Raw genomic sequence first — 17,838 nt, forward strand, 5'->3', positions numbered from 1 at the left:
CCATATCATGTCACTTTATGATTTGCATGTGATGTTTGTCACGTTTACATCTTATTTGCTTAGAATGATGGTAGCATAATTAAGATGATCCCTCTTAAAATTTCAAGAAAGTGTTCCCCCTAACTGTGCACCGTTGCGAAAGTTTGTTGTTTTGAAGCACCACGTGATGATCGGGTGTGATAGATTCTAACGTTCACATACAAGGGGTGTAAGCCAGATTTACACACGCAAAACACTTAGGTTGACTTGACGAGCCTAGCATGTACAGACATGGCCTCAGAACACAAGAGACCGAAAGGTCGAACATGAGTCGTATAGTAGATACGATCAACATGAAGATGTTCACCGATGATGACTAGTCCGTCTCACGTGATGATCGGACACAGCCTAGTTGACTCGGATCATGTTTCACTTAGATGACTAGAGGGATGTCTATCTAAGTGGGAGTTCATTAAATAATCAGATGAACTTAATTATCATCAACATAGTTAAAAGGTCTTTGCAAATTATGTCGTAGCTTATGCTTTAGTTCTACTGTCTAAGATATGTTCCTAGAGAAAATTTTAGTTGAAAGTTGATAGTAGCAATTATGCGGACTGGGTCCGTAAACTGAGGATTATCCTCATTGCTGCACAGAAGGCTTATGTCCTTAATGCACCGCTCGGTGTGCTGAACCTCGAGCGTCATCAGTGGATGTTGCGAACATCAGACATACGCGTTTTGATGACTACGTGATAGTTCAGTGCATAATGTTAAACGATTTAGAATTGAGGCACCGAAGACATTTTGAAACATCGCAGAACATATGAGATATTCCAAGAGCTGAAATTGGGATTTCAGGCTTGTGCCCACGTCAAGAGGTGTGAGACCTCTGACAAGTTTCTTAAGCCTACAAACTAAGGGAGAAGATCTCAATCATTGAGCATGTGCTCAGATTGTCCGAGTACTACAATCGCTTGAATCGAGTGGGAGTTATCTTCCAGATGAGATAGTGATGGTTCTCCAAAGTCACTGCCACCAAGCTACTAGAGCTTCATGATGAACTATAACATATCAGGGATAAATATGATGATCCTTGAGTTGTTCGCGATGTTTGACACCGCGAAAGTACAAATCAATTAGGAGCATCAATTGTTGATGGTTAGTAAACCACTAGTTTCAAGAAGGGCAAGGGCAAGAAGGGATACTTCATGAAATGGCAAATTAGTTGCTGCTCTAGTGAAGAAACCCAAGGTTGAACCCAAACCCGAGATTAAGTGCTTCTGTAATGAGGGGAACGGTCACTGAAGCAAAACTACCCTAGATACTTGGTAGATGAGAAGGCTGGCAAGGTCAACAGAAGTATATTGGATATACATTATATTAATATGTACTTTACTAGTACTCCTAGTAGCACCAGGGTAATAGATACCAGTTTGGTTGCTAAGTGCTGGTAACTCAAAATAAAAGGCTACAGAACAAACGGAGACTAGCTAAAGGTGAGATGACGATATGTGTTGGAAGTGTTTCCAAGGTTGATGTGATCAAGCATCGCAGGCTCCCTCTACCATTGAGATTGGTGTTAAACCTAAATAATTGTTATTTAGTGTTTGCATTGAGCATAGACATGATTAGATTATGTTTATTGCAATATGGTTATTCATTTAAGGAGAATAATGGTTACTCTGTTTATTTGAATAATACCTTCAATGGTCTTGCACCTAAAATGAATGGTTTATTGAATCTCGATCGTAGTGATACACATGTTCATGCCAAAAGATATAAGAAGTAATGATAGTACCACCAACTTGTGGCACTGCCATTTGAGTCATATTGGTATAAAACGCATGAAGAAGCTCCATGTTGATGGATCTTTGGTCTCACTCATTTTTGAAAAGTTTGAGACATGCAAACCATGTCTGTTGGTATATACGCATTAAGAAACTCCATGCGGATGGATCGTTCAGACTCACTTGATTTTGAATCACTTGAGACATGCAAATCATACCACATGGGCAAGATGACTCAAAAGCCTCGTTTTCAGTAAGATGGAACAAGAAAGCAACTTGTTGGAAGTAATACATTTTGATGTGTGCAGTCCAATGAGTGCTGAGGCACGCAGTGGATATCGTTATGTTCTTACTTCACAGATGATTTGAGTAGATGCTAAGTATATTTACTTGATGAAACACAAGTCTGAATTATTGAAGGGTTCAAGTAATTTTAGAGTGAAGTTGAAGATCGTGGTGACAAGAGGATAAAATGTCTATGATATGATCATAGAGATGAATATCTGAGTTACAAGTTTGGCACACAATTAGGACATTGTGGAAATTGTTTCACAACTAATACCGCCTGGAACACCATAGTGTGATGGTGTGTCCGAACATGATAACTACACCCTATTGGATACGGTGCATAGCATGATGTCTCTTATCGAATTACCACTATCATTTATGGGTTAGGCATTAGAGACAACCGCATTCACTTTAAATAGGGCACCACGCAATTCCGTTGAGATGACACCGTATGAACTATGGTTTAGAGAAACCTAAGTTGTCATTTCTTAAAAGTTTGGGGCTGCGACGCTTATGTGAAAAAGTTTCAGGCTGATAAGCTCGAACCCTAAGCGAATAAATGCATCTTCATAGGACACCCAAAAAAAGTTGGGTATACCTCATGTCTCAGTTCCGGAAGCAAAAGGGATTGTTTCTAGAATCTGGTCCTTTCTCGAGGAAAAGTTTCTCTCGAAAGAATTGAGTGGGAGGATGGTGGAGACTTGATGAGGTTATTGAACCGTCACTTCAACTAGTGTGTAGCAGGGCACAAGAAGTTGTTCCTGTGGCGCCTACACCAATTGAAGTGGAAGTTGATGATATTGATCATGAAAATTCGGATCAAGTCACTACCAAAACTCGTAGGTCGACAAAGATACATACTACTCCAGAGTGGTACGTAATCCTGTCTTGGAGGTCATGTTGCTAGACAACAATGAACCTACGAGCTATGGAGAAGTGATGTTGGGCCCGGATTCCAACGAATGGCTCGAGGCCATAAAATCCGAGAGAGGATCCATGTATGAAAACAAAGTATAGACTTTGGAAGAACTACTTGATGGTCATAAGGCTGTTGGGTATAGATGGATTTTAAAAGGAAGACGGGCAATGATGGTAAGTATCACCATTAAGAAAACTTGACTTGTCGTTAAGATGTTTTCCGACAAGTTCAAGGAGTTGACTGCGATGAGACTTTCTCATTCGTAGTGATGCTAAGAGTCTGTTGGAATTATATTAGCAGTTACTGCATTATTTATGAAATCTTGCAGATAGGATGTCAAAACATTGTTTCCTCGACAATTTTCTTGAGGAAAGGTTGTATATGATACAACTAGAAGGTTTTGTCAATCCTGAAAGGTGCTAACAAGTATGCAAAGCTCCAGCAATCCTTCTAAGGACATGAGTAAGCATCTCGGAGTTGGAATATACGCTTTGATGAGATGATCAAAGATTTTGGGTTTATACAAAGTTTATGAGAAACTTGTATTTCCAAAGAAGTGAGTGGGAGCACTATAGAATTTCTGATGAGTATATGTTGTTGACATATTGTTGATCGAAAATGATGTAGAATTTCTGGAAAGCATATAGGGTTGTTTGAAAAGTGTTTTTCAATGGAAACATGTATTAAGCTACTTGAACATTGAGCATCAAGATCTATAAGGATAGATCAAAACGCTTAATAGTACTTTAAAATGAATACATACCGTGACAAGATTTTGAAGGAGTTCAAAATAGATCGGCAAAGAAGGAATTCTTGGCTGTGTTATAAGGTGTGAGTATTGAGTAAGACTCAAGACCTGACCACGGCAGAAGAGAGAGAAAGGATGAAGGTCGTCCCCTATGCTTTAGACGTAGGCTCTACAGTATGCTATGCTGTGTACCGCACCTGAAGTGTGCCTTGCCATGAGTCATTCAAGGGGTACAAGAGTGATCCAGGAATGGATCACAGGAAAGCGGTCAAGGTTATCCTAAGTAACTAGTGGACTAAAGAATTTTCTCAATTATGGAGGTGGTAAAAGAGTTCGTCGTAAAGGGTTACGTCGATGCAAACTTTGATACTAATCTGGATGACTATGAGTAGTAAACCGGATTCATATAATAGAACAGTTATTTTGGATAGCTCCAATAGCGCGTGGTAGCTGCATCTACAAGATGACATAGAGATTTTTAAATCACACACGGATCTGAAAGGTTCAGACCCGTTGACTAATAACCTCTCTCACAAGCAAGATATGATCAAACCCCATGGGTGTTGGTTTCATTAAAATCACATGGTGATGTGAACTAGATTATTGACTCTAGTGCAAGTGGGAGACTGTTGGAAATATGCTCTAGAGGCAATAATAAAATGGTTATTATTATATTTCCTTGTTCATGATAATTGTCTATTGTTCATGCTATAATTGTATTAACTAGCAACCGTAATACATGTGTGAATACATAGACCACAACATGTCCCTAGTGAGCTTCTAGTTGACTATCTTGTTGATCAATAGATGGTTATGGTTTCCTGACCATGGACATTGGATGTCATTGATAATGGGATCACATCATTAGGAGAATGATGTGATGGACAAGACCCAATCCTAAGCATAGCACAAGATCGTGTAGTTCGTTTGCTAAGAGCTTTTCTAATGTCAAGTATCATTTCCTTAGACCATGAGATTGTGCAACTCCCGAATACCGTAGGAATGCTTTGGGTGTACCAAATGTCACAAGGTAACTGGGTGGCTATAAAGGTGCACTACAGGTATATCCGAAAGTGTCTGTTGGGTTGGCACGAATTGAGACTGGGATTTGTCACTCCGTATGACGGAGAGGTATCTCTGGGACCACTCGATAATGCATCATCATAATGAGCTCAATGTGACTAAGTAGTTAGTCACGGGATCATGCATTACAGAACGAGTAAAGTGACTTTCCAGTAACGAGATTGAACGAGGTATTGGGATACTAACGATCGAATCTCGGGCAAGTAACATACCGATTGACAAAGGGAATTGTATACGAGATTGATTGAATCCCCGACATCGTGGTTCATCCTATGAGATCATCGTGGAACATGTGGGAGTCAACATGGGTATCCAGATCCTGCTGTTGGTTATTGGCCGAAGAACTGTCTCGGTCATGTCTGCATGGTTCCCGAACCCGTAGGGTCTACACACTTAAGGTTCCGTGATGCTAGAGTTGTTATGGGAAATAGTATGTGGTTACTGAAGGTTGTTTGGAGTCTCGGATGAGATCCCGGACATGACGAGGAACTCCGGAATAGTTCGGAGGTGAAGATCGGTATATTGGACGAAGGGCATTGGAGTCCGGAATTGTTCTGGGAGTACCGCGTGACGACCAGCGTGACCGAAAGGTGTTTCGGAGGCCCCAACAAGCGTTGGGGGGCCTTATGGGCCAAAGGGAGGGGGCACACCAGCCCACTAAGGGGTTGTGCGCCCCTCCCAACCCGTCTCAAGTAACTTGGAGAGGTGGGGGCGCCTCCCCTAGGGCAGCCTCCCCTCCCGGCTTGGGGGGCAAGTTTCCTAGGGGTGGGGGCGCCCAAACCCATCTAGGGTTTCCCTTGTGGCCGCCACCCATCCCCTAGGGAACCCTAGGGCGCCTCCTCCACCCCCCTTCCCCCTATATATAGTGAGGGAGAGAGAGGGCAGCCGCACCCTTCCCCTGGCGCAGCCCTCTCCCTCCTCAAACATCTCCTCCTCCTCCATAGTGCTTGGCGAAGTCCTGCTGGAGAACCACGAGCTCCACCACCACCACGCCGTTGTGCCGTTGGAGTTCCCCCTCAACTTCTCCTCTCCCCTTGCTGGATCAAGAAGGAGGAGACGTCCCCGGGCTGTACGTGTGTTGAACACGGAGGCGCCGTCCATTCGGCGCTAGATCGGATCTTCCGCGATTTGAATCGCCGCTGATGTCTACTACACAACCTTCTTCTTGTAGACGTTGTTGGGCCTGGAAGTGCACAGGTTTGTAGGACAGTAGCAAATTTCCCTCAATTGGATGACCTAAGGTTTATCAATCCGTAGGAGGCGTAGGATGAAGATGGTATCTCTCAAACAACCCTGCAACCAAATAACAAAGAGTCTCTTGTGTCCCCAACACACCCAATACAATGGTAAATTGTATAGGTGCACTAGTTCGGCAAAGAGATAATGATACAAGTGCAAAATGGATAGTAGATAAAGGTTTTTGTAATCTGAAATAATAAGAACAACAAGGTAACTAATGATAAAAGTGAGCGTAAACGGTATTGCGATGATAGGAAACAAGGCCTAGGGTTCATACTTTCACTAGTGCAAGTTCTCTCAACAATAATAACATAGATAGATCATATAACAATCCCTCAACATGCAACAAAGAGTCACTCCAAAGACACTAATAGCGGAGAACGAATGAAGAGATTATGGTAGGGTACGAAACCACCTCAAAGTTATTCTTTCGGATCAATCTATTCAAGAGTTCGTACTAGAATAACACCTTAAGACACAAATCAACCAAAACCCTAATGTCACCTAGATACTCCACTGTCACCTCAAGTATCCGTGGGCATGATTATACGATATGCATCACACAATCTCAGATTCATCTATTCAACCAACACAAAGTACTTCAAAGAGTGCCCTAAAGTTTTTAGTGGAGAGTCAAGAACGTGTGCCAACCCCTATGCATAGGTTCATGAGCGGAACCCGCAAGTTGGTCACCAAAACATACATCAAGAGGCACATGATATCCCATTGTCACCACAGATAAGCACGGCAAAACATACATCAAGTGTTCTCATAAAAGACTCAATCTGATAAGATAACTTCAAAGGGGAAAACTCAGTTCATCACAAGAGAGTAGAGGGGGAGAAACATCATAAGATCCAACTACAATAGCAAAGCTAGGGATACATCAAGATCGTGCCATAGAGGGAACACGCGAGAGAACACGAGAGACAGAGACAGAGAGAGATCAAACACATAGCTACTGGTACATACCCTCAGCCTCAAGAGTGAACTTACTCCCTCCTCGTCATGGAGAGCGCCGGGATGATGAAGATGGCCATCGGTGATGGGTTCCCCCTCCAGCAGGGTGCCGGGAAGGGCTCCCGAGAGGTTTTTGGTGGCTACAGAGGCTTGTGGCGGCGGAACTCCCGATCTATCTTCTCCGTGGATGTTTTTAGGGTACGTGGGACTATATAGGTGAAAGAAGTCGGTCGGGGGGTGCTCGAGGGGTCCACGAGACAAGGGGCCGCGCCCTGTAAGGGGGGGCACGCTCCTATCTCGTGGGCTCCTCGAGGATCTTCTGACTTGATCCTCAAGCCTCCAGGATGATATTCTTCCAAAAAATCACGATGCCGAAGGTTTCATTCTGTTTGGACTCCGTTTGGACTCCGTTTGATATTCCTTTTCTTCGAAATACTGAAACAGGCAATAAAACAGCAATATGGGCTGGGCCTCCGGTTAATAGGTTAGTCCCAAAAGTAATATAAAAGTGTAAAATAAAGCCCGTAATCATTCAAAACAAGTAATATAATAGCATGGAACAATCAAAAATTATAGATACGTTGGAGACGTATCGAGCATCCCCAAGCTTAATTCCTGCTCGTCCTCGAGTAGGTAAATGATAAAAACAGAATTTTTGATGTGGAATGCTACCTAGCATAATTCTCAATGTAATTTCCTTTATTGTGGCATGAATGTTCAGATCCAAATGATTCAAGATAAAAGCTTATAGAACATAAAAATAATAATGCTTCAGAGCATACTAACAAATAATCATGTCCTATCAAAATAGCATAACCAAAGAAAGCTTATCCCTACAAAATCATATAGTTAGGCCATGCTTCATTTTTATTACACAAAATACTCCCATCATGCACAACCCCGATGACGAGCCAAGCAATTGTTTCATACTTTTTAACGCGCTTCAGCTTTTTTAACTCTTACGCAATACATGAGCGTAAGCCATGGGCATAGCACTAAGGTGGTAGATGGTGGTGGTTGTAAGGACAAAAAGTGGGAGAAGATAGTCTCACATCAACTAGGCATATTAACGGGCTATGGAGATGCCCATCAATAGATATCAATGTGAGTGAGTAGGGATTGCCATGCAACGGATGCACTAGAGCTATAAATATATGAAAGCTCAACAAAACAAACTAAGTGGGTGTGCATCCAACTTGCTTGCTCACGAAGACCTAGGGCACTTTGAGGAAGCCCATCATTGGAATATACAAGCCAAGTTCTATAATGAAAAATTCTCATTAGTATATGAAAGTGACAACATATGAGACTCTCTATCATGAAGATCATGGTGCTATTTTGAAGCACAAGTGTGGAAAAGAGATAGTAGCAATTGTCCCTTCTCTCTTTTTCTCTCATTTTATTTTTTTTTCTCTTTTTTTTTTTTTTTTTTCTTTTTGGTGGGCTTCTTTGGCCTCTTTTATTTTTATAAAGTCCGAAGTCTCATCCCGACTTGTGGGGGAATCATAGTCTTCATCATCCTTTCCTCACTGGGACAATGCTCTAATAATGAAGATCATCACACTTTTATGGATTTACAACTCAAGAATTACAACTCAAAGCTAGAACAAGATATGACTCTATATGAATGCCTCCGGCGGTGTACCGGGATATGCAATGAATCAAGAGCGACATGTATGAAAATTATAAAGGTGGCCTTGCCACAAATACGATGTCAACTACATGATCATGCAAAGAGCAATATGACAATGATGAAACGTGTCATAATAAATGGAACGGTGGAAAGTTGCATGGCAATATATCTCGGAATGGATATGGAAATGCCATAATAGGTAGGTATGGTGGCTGTTTTGAGGAAGGTAAATAATGGGTTCAATACCGGCGAAAGTTGCGCGGTAATAAGAGAGGCTAGCAAAGTGGAAGGATGAGTGTGCGTATATCCATGGACTCACATTAGTCATAAAGAACTCATATAATTATTGCAAAAGTCTACTTAGCCCTCGAAGCAAAGTACTACTACGCATGCCCCAAGAGGGATAGATTGGTAGGAAAAGACCATCGCTCGTCCCCGACTGCCACTCATAAAGAAGACAATCAAAAGAGCACCTCATGCAACAATTTTGCCACACAACTTTTACCATACGTGCATGCTACGGGACTTGCCAACTTCAACAAAAGTATTTCTCAATTGCATAATTATCCACTAGCATGACCCTAACATTACTACCTTTATATCTCAAAACAATTATCAAGCATCAACTTGATCATAGCATCCAATTCACTTCCTATGATAGTTTTCATTCAAATTACCATGTTGTTTAAGACTCTCAAAATAATATAAGTGAAGCATGAGAGACTAGCAATTTCTTCAAAATATAACCACCGCCATGCTCTAAAAGATATAAGTGAAGTACTAGAGCAAACGACAAACTACTCCGAAAGATATAAGTGAAGATCAAAGAGTAGCTAAATAATTATGCAACTAAGCAAAGACTCTCTCTCAATAAAGAATTTCAGATCTTGGTATTGTATTCAAGCAGCAAGGAAAACAAAATAAAATGACATTGCCAGGATAGCACAACTCATGTGAAGAAGCAAAAACTTAGGTTCAATCGATACTAACCGATAGTTATCGAAGAAGAAAGGTGGGATGCCTACCGGGGCATCCCCAAGCTTAGATGCTTGAGACTTATTGAAATATTATCTTGGGGTGCCTTGGGCATCCCCAATATTAAGCTTTTATGTCTCCTTAATTCCTTTCATATCATGGTTTCTCTTCTTTTTATCAAAAGCTTCATCCACAACAAACTCAACAAGAACTCGTGAGATAGGTTAGTATAAACCAATGCAAAACCATATCATCCTCTACTGTAACAAATCACTAAAATTATTATTCAACATTGAATACTAAATGTCTCTGCATATTTAATACTCCTATCCTCAAATAGAATCATTAAACAAGCAAGCATATGCAAACAATGCAAACATAACAGCAATCTGTCAAAACAGTACAGTCTGTAAAGAATGCAAGAGTATCAATACTTCCCTGACTCAAAAAATTATGAACTAAACTTCCCACTATAATAAATTTATCGGAGCTTAATATGCAAAAAGATTCAACATTATAACATTTTCTGACTTTTCTAGGGAATTTTTGCAACAGCGGTAAACTTTCTGTTTTCAAACAGCAACATGTATACAAGCAAAATAAGCATGGCAAAGGCTATCCTTGACTTTTTTATTGAAACTAAATATGCAAAACATTATTATAACTAACAGCAAGCAAAAACTAGCAAAATAAAATTACGCTCCAAGCAAAACACATATCATGTGGCGAATAAAAATATAGCTCCAAGTAAAGTTACCGATGAACGAAGACGAAAGAGGGGATGCCATCCGGGGCATCCCCAAGCTTAGGCTCTTGGTTGTCCTTGAATACTACCTTGGGGTTCCTTGGTCATCCCCAATTTTAGGCTCTTGCTACTCCTTATTCCATAGTCCATCAAATCTTTTACCCAAAACTTGAAAACTTCAACCACACAAAACTCAAAACAAAACTCGTAAGCTCCGTTAGTATAAGAAACTAAATCCACCACTTAGGTACTGTAATGAACTCATTCTAAATTCATATTGGTGTAATACCTACTGTATTCCAACTTATCTATGGTTCATACCACTTAATACTAGCCATAGATGCATCAAAATAAGCAAACAACACAATGAAAAGAGAATCTGTCAGAAACAGAACAGTCTGTAGTAATCTGTATCAAACGTATACTTATGGAACTCAAAAAATTCTGAAATAAATTTCTGGACCTGAGTTATTTGTCTATTAATAATCTTCAAAAATAATCAACCTAAAATCACTCTCCAGTAAACAATGGCAGCTAATCTCGTGAGTGCAAAAGTTTCTGTTTTTTACAGCAAGATCATAAAGACTTCACCCAAGTCTTCCCAAAGGTTCTACTTGGCACTTTATTGAAACAAAAGCTATAAAACATGATTACTACAGTAGCATAATCATGTGGACACACAAAAACAGTAAGGATAAATATTGGGTTGTCTCCCAACAAGCGCTTTTCTTTAATGCCATTCTAGCTAGGCATGATGATGGCAATGATGCTCACATAAAAGATAAGAATTGAAACATAAAGAGAGCATCATGAAGAATATTACTAGCACATTTAAGTCTAACCCACTTCCTATGCATAGGGATTTTGTGAGCAAACAACTTATGTGAACAATAATCAACTAGCATAAGAAGGTAAAACAAGCATAACTTCAAGATTTTCAACACATAGAGAGAGGAAACTTGATATTATTGCAATTCCTACAAGCATATGTTCCTCCCTCATAATAATTTTCAGTAGCATCACGAATGAATTCAACAATATAACCAGCACGTAAAGCATTCTTTTCATGATCTACTAGCATAGAAGATTTACTACTCTCCACATAAGAAAATTTCTTCTCATGAATATTAGTGGGAGCAAACTCAGCAAAATAACTATCATGTGAGGCATAATCCAATTGAAAACTAAAATCACGATGACAAGTTTCATGGTTATCATTATTCTTAATAGCATACTAGTCATCACAATAATCATTATAGATAGCAACTTTGTTCTCATAATCAATTGGGACCTCTTCCGAAATAGTGGACTCATCACTAAATAAAGTTGACACTCTTCCAAATCCACTTTCATGTTCATCATAAATAGGAGGCATGCTTTCATCATAACAAATATTCTCATCAAAACTTGGGGGACAAAAAAATATCATAATCATCAAACGTAGCTTCCCCAAGCTTGTGGCTTTGCATATCATTAGCATCATGGGTATTCAAAGAATTCATACTAATAACATTGCAATCATGCTCATCATTCAAAGATTTAGTATCAAGCATTTTATGCATTCTTCTTCTAGCACTTGAGCACAAATTTCCTTTCCATCATACTCACGAAAGATATTAAAAAGACGAAGCGTATGAGACAAACTTAACTCCATTTTTTGTAGTTTTCTTTTATAAACTAAACTAGTGATAAAACAAGAAACAAAAAGATTCGATTGCAAGATCTAAAGATATACCTTCAAGCACTCACCTCCCCGGCAACGGTGCCAGAAAAGAGCTTAGTTGACGGGTGTGAGTGAGTGCCCTTTACCTAGCCTCCCCGGCAACGGCGCCATAAAAGAGCTTGATGTCTACTACACAACCTTCTTCTTGTAGACATTGTTGGGCCTGCAAGTGCACAGGTTTGTAGGACATTAGCAAATTTCCTCAAGTGGATGACCTAAGGTTTATCAATCCGTAGGAGGTGTAGGATGAAGATGGTCTCTCTCAAGCAACCCTGCAACCAAATAACAAAGAGTCTCTTGTGTCCCCAACACACCCAATACAATGGTAAATTGTATAGGTGCACTAGTTCGGCGAAGAGATGGTGATACAAGTGCAAAATAGATAGTAGATATAGGTATTTGTAATCTGAAATAATAAAAATAGCAAGGTAACTAATGGTAAAACTGAGCTTAAACGGTATTGCAATGATAGGAAACAAGGCCTAGGGTTCATACTTTCACTAGTGCAAGTTCTTTCAACAATAATAACATAAATAGATCATATAACAAGCCCTCAACATGCAACAAAGAGTCACTCCAAAGCCACTAATAGTGGAGAACAAACGTAGACATTATGGTAGGGTACGAAACCACCTCAAAGTTATTCTTTCGGATCGATATATAAAAGAGTCCGTACTAAAATAACACCTTAAGTCACAAATCAACCAAAACCCTAATGTCACCTAGATACTCCATTGTCACCTCAAGTATCTGTGGGCATGATTATACGATATGCATCACACAATCTCAGATTCATCCAACCAACATAAAAGTACTTCAAAAAGTGCCCCAAAGTTTCTACCGGAGAGTCAAGAACGTGTGCCAACCCCTATGCATAGGTTCATGGGCGGAACCCGCAAGTTGGTCACCAAAACATACATCAAGAGGCACATGATATCCCATTGTCACCATAGATAAACACGGCAAGACATACATCAAGTGTTCTCATAAAAGACTCAGTCCGATAAGATAACTTCAAATGTGAAACTCAATTCATCACAAGACAATAGAGGGGGAGAAACATCATAAGATCCAACTACAATAGCAAAGCTCAGGATACATCAAGATCGTGCCATAGAGGGGAAAGGGCATGTAGCCCCTAAGTGTGATTTTGGTAATTAAATGACAATCTCTATGGACTAATGTTTTCAGTGAGATCTATTTGAAACAACTTGATCATGAGCATGTTGCCCAATCTTGGGAAAGAATGAAATTGATGCTTGATGTCTACTACACAACCTTCTTCTTGTAGACGTTGTTGGGCCTGCAAGTGCACAGGTTTGTAGGACAGTAGCAAATTTCCCTCAAGTGGATGACCTAAGGTTTGTCAATCCGTAGGAGGCGTAGGATGAATATGGTCTCTCTCAAACAACCCTGCAACCAAATAACAAAGAGTCTCTTGTGTCCCCAACACACCCAATACAATGGTAAATTGTATAGGTGCACTAGTTCGGCAAAGAGATGAAGATACAAGTGCAAAATAGATAGTAGATAAAGGTTTTTGTAATCTGAAATAATAAAAACAGCAAGGTAACTAATGATAAAAGTGAGCGTAAACGGTATTGCGATGATAGGAAACAAGGCATAGGGTTCATACTTTCACTAGTGCAAGTTCTCTCAACAATAATAACATAGATAGATCATATAACAATCCCTCAACATGCAATAAAGAGTCACTCCAAAGACACTAATAGTGGAGAACGAACGAAGAAATTATGGTAGGGTACGAAACCATCTCAAAGTTATTCTTTCGGATCAATCTATTCAAGAGTTCGTACTAGAATAACTGTTGGGGAACGTAGTAATTTCAAAAAAATTCCTACGTACATGCAAGATCATGGTGATGGCATAGCAACGAGAGGGGAGAGTGTTGTCCACGTACCCTCGTAGACCGTAAGCGGAAGCGTTATGACAACGCGGTTGATGTAGTCGTACGTCTTCACGATCCGACCGATCCAAGCACCGAACGTACCGCACCTCCGAGTTCAGCACACGTTCAGCTTGATGACGATCCCCGGGCTCCGATCCAGCAAAGTCGGGGATGAGTTCCGCCAGCACGACGGCATGGTGACGATGATGATGCTCTACCGGCGCAGGGCTTCGCCTAAACTCCGCGACGATATGACCGAGGTGGAATATGGTGGAGGGGGGCACCGCACACGGCTAAGGAACGATCCGTAGATCAACTTGTGTGTCTATGGGGTGCCCCCTGCCCCCATATATAAAGGAGGGAGGGGGGAGGCCGGCCGGCCCTTGTTGGGCGCGCCAGGAGGAGGAGTCCTCCTCCTAGTAGGAGTAGGACTCCTCCTTTCCTACTCCTACTAGGAGGGGAAGGAAGGGGGAGAGGAGGGGAAGGAAAGAGGGGGGCGCCCCCCCTCCTAGTCCAATTCGGACCAGAGGGAGAGGGGGCGCGCGGCCCTTCTTCGCCGCCCCTCTCTCTTCCCACCAAGGCCCATGTGGCCCATTAACTCTCCGGGGGGGGGTTCCGGTAACCCTCCGGCACTCCAGTTTTCTCCGAAATCACCTGGAACACTTCCGGTGTCTGAATATAGTCGTCCAATATATCAATCTTTATGTCTCGACCATTTCGAGACTCCTCGTCATGTCCATGATCACATCCGGGACTCCGAACAAACTTCGGTACATCAAAACTTATAAACTCATAATAAAACTGTCATCGTAACGTTAAGCGTGCGGACCCTACGGGTTCGAGAACTATGTAGACATGGCCTAGAACCATTCTCGGTCAATAACCAATAGCGGGACCTGGATGCCCATACTGGTTCCTACATATTCTACGAAGATCTTTATCGGTCAAACCGCATAACAACATACGTTGTTCCCTTTGTCATCGGTATGTTACTTGCCCGAGATTTGATCGTCGGTATCCAATACCCAGTTCAATCTCGTTACCGGTAAGTCTCTTTACTCGTTCCGTAATGCATCATCCCGTAACCAACTCATTTGGTCACATTGCTTGCAAGGCTTATAATGATGTGCATTACCGAGAGGGCCCAAAGATACCTCTCCGACAATCGGAGTGACAAAACCTAATCTCGAAATACGCCAACTCAACATGTACCTTTGGAGACACCTGTAGTACTCTTTTATAATCACCCAGTTACGTTGTGACGTTTGGTAGTACCCAAAGTGTTCCTCCGGTAAACGGGAGTTGCATATTTCTCATAGTTACAGGAACATGTATAAGTCATGAAGAAAGCATTAGCAGCATACTAAACGATCAAGTGCTAGGCTAACGAAATGGGTCATGTCAATCACATCATTCTTCTAATGATGTGATCCCATTAATCAAATGACAACACATGTCTATGGTTAGGAAACATAACCATCTTTGATTAATGAGCTAGTCAAGTAGAGGCATACTAGTGACTTTATGTTTGTCTATGTATTCACACATGTATCATGTTTCCGGTTAATACAATTCTAGCATGAATAATAAACATTTATCATGATATGAGGAAATAAATAATAACTTTATTATTGCCTCTAGGGCATATTTCCTTCAGTCTCCCACTTGCACTAGAGTCAATAATCTAGATTACATAGTAATGATTCTAACACCCATGGAGTCTTGGTGTTGATCATGTTTTGCTCGTGAGAGAGGCTTAGTCAACGGGTCTGCAACATTCAGATCCGTATGTATTTTGAAAATCTCTATGTCTCCCACTTGGACTTGATCCCGAATGGAATTGAAGCGTCTCTTGATGTGCTTGGTCCTCTTGTGAAATTTGGATTCCTTTGCCAAAGCAATTGCACCAGTATTGTCACAGAAGATCTTCATTGGTCCCGATGCACTAGGTATGACACCTAGATCGGTAATGAACTCCTTCATCTAGACTCCTTCATTTGCTGATTCAGAAGCAGCTATGTACTCCGCTTCACATGTAGATCCCGCCACGACGCTTTGTTTAGAACTGCACCAACTTACAGCTCCACCGTTTAATAAAAACACGTATCTGGTTTGCGATTTAGAATCGTCCGGATCAGTGTCAAAGCTTGCATCAACGTAACCATTTACGACTAGCTCTTTGTCACCTCCATATACGAGAAACATATCCTTATTCCTTTTTAGGTATTTCAGGATGTTCTTGACCGCTGTCCAGTGATCCACTCCTGGATTACTTTGGTACCTTCCTGCCAAGCTTATTGCTAAGCATACGTCAGGTCTGGTACACAGCATTGCATACATGATAGAGCCTATGGCTGAAGCATAGGGAACACCTTTCATTTTCTCTCTATCTTCTGCTGTGGTCGGGCATTGAGTTTGACTCAACTTCACACCTTGTAGCACAGGCAAGAAACCTTTCTTTGCCTGATCCATTTTGAACTTTTTCAAAATTTTGTCAAGGTATGTGCTTTGTGAAAGTCCTATTAAGCGTCTTGATCTATCTCTATAGATCTTGATGCCCAATATGTAAGCATCTTCACCGAGGTCTTTCATTGAAAAACTTTTATTCAAGTATCCCTTTATGCTATCCAGAAATTCTATATCATTTCCAATTAATAATATGTCATCTACATATAAAATCAGAAATGCTACAGAGCTCCCACTCACTTTCTTGTAAATACAGGCTTCTCCAAAAGTCTGTATAAAACCATATGCTTTGATCACACTATCAAAACGTTTATTCCAACTCCGAGATGCTTGCACCAGTCCATAAATGGATCGCTGGAGCTTGCACACTTTGTTAGCACCTTTTGGATCAACAAAACCTTCTGGTTGCATCATATACAACTCTTCTTCCAGAAATCCATTCAAGAATGCAGTTTTGACATCCATTTGCCAAATTTCATAATCATGAAATGCAGCAATAGCTAACATGATTCGGACAGACTTAAGCATCGCTACGGGTGAGAAAGTCTCATCGTAGTCAACCCCTTGAACTTGTCGAAAACCTTTCGCAACAAGTCGAGCTTTATAGACAGTTACATTACCATCAGCGTCAGCCTTCTTCTTAAATATCCATTTATTCTCAATGGCTTGCCGATCATCGGGCAAGTCAACCAAAGTCCATACTTTGTTTTCATACATGGATCCCATCTCAGATATCATGGCCTCTAGCCATTTTGTGGAATCTGGGCTCATCATCGCTTCCTCATAGTTCGTAGGTTCATCATGGTCAAGTAACATGACTTCCAGAATAGGATTACCGTACCACTCTGGTGCGGATCTTACTCTGGTAGACCTACGAGGTTCAGTAGAAACTTGATCTGAAGATTCATGACCAATATCATTAGCTTCCTCACTAGTTGGTGTAGTTGTCACAGGAACCGGTTCTTGTGATGAACTACTTTCCAACAAGGGAGTAGATACAGTTATCTCATCAAGTTCTACTTTCCTCCCACTCACTTCTTTCGAGAGAAACTCCTTCTCTAGAAAGGATCCAATTTTAGCAACGAAAATCTTGCCCTCAGATCTGTGATAGAAGGTGTACCCAATAGTCTCTTTTGGGTATCCTATGAAGACACATTTCTCCGATTTGGGTTCGAGCTTATATGGTTGAAGTTTCTTCACATAAGCATCGCAGCCCCAAACTTTAAGAAACGACAACTTCGGTTTCTTGCCAAACCACAGTTCATAAGGCGTCGTCTCAACGGATTTAGATGGTGCCCTATTTAACGTGAATGCAGCCGTCTCTAAAGCATAACCCCAAAACGATAGCGGTAAATCAGTAAGAGACATCATGGATCGCACC

Source organism: Triticum aestivum, chromosome 3B, assembly GCF_018294505.1.
Source record: "Triticum aestivum cultivar Chinese Spring chromosome 3B, IWGSC CS RefSeq v2.1, whole genome shotgun sequence".
In the NCBI taxonomy this organism is placed as follows: Eukaryota; Viridiplantae; Streptophyta; class Magnoliopsida; order Poales; family Poaceae; genus Triticum; species Triticum aestivum.